Source organism: Rutidosis leptorrhynchoides, chromosome 5 (assembly GCF_046630445.1).
Source record: "Rutidosis leptorrhynchoides isolate AG116_Rl617_1_P2 chromosome 5, CSIRO_AGI_Rlap_v1, whole genome shotgun sequence".
In the NCBI taxonomy this organism is placed as follows: domain Eukaryota; kingdom Viridiplantae; phylum Streptophyta; class Magnoliopsida; order Asterales; family Asteraceae; genus Rutidosis; species Rutidosis leptorrhynchoides.
The window spans coordinates 203474430-203479113 of record NC_092337.1 but is presented as its reverse complement, the minus strand read 5'-3'; positions in this window follow the sequence as shown (position 1 = coordinate 203479113).

The window sequence follows — 4684 nt, the reverse complement described above, 5'->3', positions numbered from 1 at the left end:
ATGTTAACATTATTATTATTATTATTATTATTATTATTATTATTATTATTATTATTATTATTACTATATTATATTATATGGTAATATAATATAATATCTTTAATAATGAAATATCTATACTAAATTAAGTAGGAAATCTAATAGATGAAAATAATTGATAGACTGATACGTGACAGAAATAAATGAGGAGTTGACACGTTACATGAATTAATCAGGAGTTGAGATGTAGGATTATTATCACACGCTTTATATAATGTATAGATTTCAAGTTCACAACCTTATTGTCATTAGAAAATATATTATTATTAAGTATTTTCTAACACAGTAACACCTGTCATTAACGTAGATAATTATGTTGTACAATATAATAATCCCACCTAAAGTTAATATTGTAGGAACGATTAAACATTATTAATCGACCTTATCAATAATATTGAGTGCGAAAAATCTCGATATTGAGTTTTATATCAAAAACAACTTAATGACCTTGATCATATAATTAAAAATGACTTTTAGATGTTATAGATCGACCTTGATGAGTGCTAGACCTGCAGAGAATGATAAACACGTCTAGGGTTGTGTAAAGGTTTGTAACCCCAACAATGAACCTGAAATCAATATTATATATACTTTGCACATTTAACCGTGCGATTGTAGTTTGCAACCGTGCGGTTGAACTTGTATTCGTACACGTTCATTCTGTATTCATACGGTTACACAGATTGTAAGTTAACAATAAATGCATACAATTGATTGTAATCGAAATAGAAAACGTAACAAACCAACAAATAATTGCCCAAAATACTTACAATGTCCATAGCACTCACGAATACATGATAATGAACTAGGGACTTACATTATGCATTAACAAATATATAACCTCTATGTAAAACACTTTTATACACCTTAACGATAATTTTAAGGGTCGTAGTTCGAAAAATCGTAATCAATATTAAATAAATATGGATATGAATTTTTGTAACATATAATCTACCTACATCCTAAGATTGAGTCCTAGGAAGTAATTATGACTTTTAACCACACTATTAAGTAATGGTAAAAAACTTGAATTAACCCCTCTAACATCTAATACATGTAGTAAAAGTATTATAGAACTGAATTATTAACATTTAATGAATCTAATTAGCAATTAACAATTTAATAAATCTAAGTTTAACTATAAGAGTATAGTTAATTAACAAGAGCTTTAAATCCGCTTTAAATCCCCTAAACTAAATGCTATACATTTGAGCCATGATAGGAGTTATTCTTTTTTGATATCCAATAAAATTAAAGGATTATTTCTAAACATATTACAAATTACAAGTAGGTCATGTGACCATATAAGAGTAGTAAAAAAGGACTTTTAATTCCCAAGCGGCTAACATAATGAGTTTTTACCTTTATAAGAGGTATTGGTTATCAATTTACTATACTACTAAATTTGTGTTTTGAGTTCTGAAGTAAAATATAAGTCTTAAACTCCAAAATTAACTGTTGGTAATATAAAGGTTTAAACTCCAACATTAACGAATGATAACAAAAGAAAAAATAAACATAGAGTCTAAATTAAAAAATGGCAAAAGAAAAAAGTATAAAGTCTTGAAATGAAGATAATGAGTTTATAACTCACAACAATAAACAATGACACCTTTAAACCCATGAAATGAAGATCATCAGTTTTTAACTCCCAACATTAAATAACGGCAAATGAATTGATGCAATGATACATGCAAGATTATTACTTTGTAGTAACTAAGTAGCTGATTCGGTTTATATATTTTATTTAATAACATTAAATAATAATGGTGTTTATAAGGTTTCACACTACGGTGAGAGACTACATAATAAGAAAAGTGTTAGATTTGGTTGTCCATGTGCACATTTTCTTTTATGCACGACATGTGCCCATATGGTGAACAAAACCTTCCAATTGTCACACTATCTCATCAGTTTGTCTCTCACACACACGAAACAAAAAAATGCGCTTCAATTTCTTAAACATAATGACAAAAGGTTCATATCTCTATCTTAATATTGTGAAAAAGTCTTATGTAAACACTCTAATATGATATCTTCCCATAATTAATTATTTATTGTTTTGAATTTCATTCGGATATAACTATACGTGTATATATGAATATAGGTTGATAGTTGAGTTTAACCTTCATTTTCAAATAGCTTGATTGTCAATTGTAACTTTTAGAATTTTCCAATAAGGTGATAGTTAACTTCATCATTCTTTCTTCACATTCAATCAAAACCATACATTTTCACTGCATTGATATCTCAAAAAGATGTCTATATTCGATTAAACGATTCACCCTTTCTAAATTGATATTTCAAAAAAAATCCTATTAATGAGTTTCATTTTCAATTTGTACATGATGTATGTATATGTATGTCTATCTTTATATATTTTTAATTATGTATCATATATTATACAATTATGCATTATATATACCTATGGATGATTATGGATGATTTTTTATGTCGATGATTAGAAATAATAATGAATGATAATCATGACAGAAGGAAGACAAGGATAAAGAGTTGAAGAACTCCACAAGAAATGTCATTTGCACGGAGACTTGCAACATTGTACGTAAAAAAATAGAGGTGCTACAAAACTCTTAAACTACACAATTTATTTTTATTTTGTTTATTTCTTTTAAATATTATTTTTATCGGTTGCGTCACCTATTGCTAAAATTTTATTCCAAGTTTATATAGAGACATTACTATTTACTATACTATTAATAAAATAAAAAATTTGAGTTAACACTAATGCTGTGATGACCCGGGAATTTCCGACCAAATTTAAACTTAACCTTTATATGATTTCGACACGATAAGCAAAGTCTGTAAAATTGAGTATCAAAATTTTGAATTTTTTATTTGTAATCAATTACCCATTGACTATTACCGACGATTCACGAACAATTACTTATAATTAAATATGTATCCTTATATATATAAATGTAGGTATATATAATAAGTTGAAGTAAAAAAAAAAAATATATTCTAAACAATAGAATTAAAAATGTAAAAATAGGATATAACTAACTATTGTAACGAATATATACATAAATGATTTTCTAAATATGACGACGATTATATTTATATTCTAATATATTAAAATATAAAAATATCTAATACTAAATGTATGTTACTATTATGTATTACATAATTAATAAAATGTAATATTATTATATTAATTTTAATTACAAGTTAAGACATAGTTATTATATTAATGAAAATTACTTTCATTATTAACATTGATATTAGTATTGTGAATATTATTAATTCAATACATAATATATAGTTATTAGATTTGATAAATATAAATTGTTATATCAATATTATTAGTATTACTCTCATCATTAGTATTAATATTAATATTAGTATTATTATTTGTATTACTAATATTATAAGTTTTAATATAAATAAAATAGGATATGTATAAGTTGTAGTAACATTATTATTATCATCAATAATATTAAATTAATATAAGTGGTGTTATTAATAAAATTAATAATAATATTATTATTATCATTGTTAATATCATTATAATCAGTAGTAAAATTATAATTGTAGTTATTATGATTAATATTAGCATTATTATTAGGTATTATTACTATTATCAATAACTATTATCATTATTATAAATTATTATTATTGTTGCTATTATTATTATTATTAGTAGCATTTTTATCATTACTAATAATATTAATAGTGTTATTAATATTAATATATTATTATATTTAATATAATTATTAATCTTTATAAAAAAAATATAAATATAATATATATGGAAACAGATTTCACGGGTACTACACAGCATATTTTTTTTTATCTTTTTTCTCTGAGTTCTATTTGCTCGTGTGTATATGTCGACACACATACTAATTTATCAATCATCTCTTTCTTATACATATACATTCGATTTCTCCAGCAGCTATATCGATTTTTGCAGTATGTATCCATTCCTATCTGTTTCAATTAATTGATTTTTTTTCACAGCTCGAAAACACTCTGAATAATCACTTTTTATTCATAATCCAATTTTGAATGAATTTGCAAAATCTTTAAAAGCAATGTTGTTAGGAATCCATCTCTCAGACTACTTGCAAAATCTCAACTTCCAACTCCTCATAACCACTTCGAATTTCAAGGTCAAAGTTTTGAAAATAAAGGTCAACAAAATTGTTCTTGCAGAAATTTGAGTTTGTTGTTGAGAATTACCGGAAATTAACGATCCCAATAGTTTCAAAAGGTGAATTAAAACTAATTTTGTTTTATAACTTCTGCCTAAAACATTGCAAATCTCGAAATCAATTTTTTTTCTTTATTCGAACAGCAGTCGCTGTTTTTTTTTTTTTTTTTTTTTTTTTTTTTGCGTTTATTACTTCATTATCCTACTTGTGAACGATTATCTTTTGTTTAAATATCTTAAGATTAAATAAACAACTAAAAGATTGATGGGTATTAAGTCTCGATCGTGTAATAGAAGAAGAAGGAGGTGAGGAAGAAACAGAAATATAAAACGAGTTATATTTATATTTTTTGGGTAGAATTTCAGAAAAACATGATTGGAAGAGTGGTCTTGGGTATTGATGGGGTAACGAGTGGTCTCGGGTTCGAGTCTCCTTTGAAGCAATTATTTTTAGGACGGAGTTTAAAA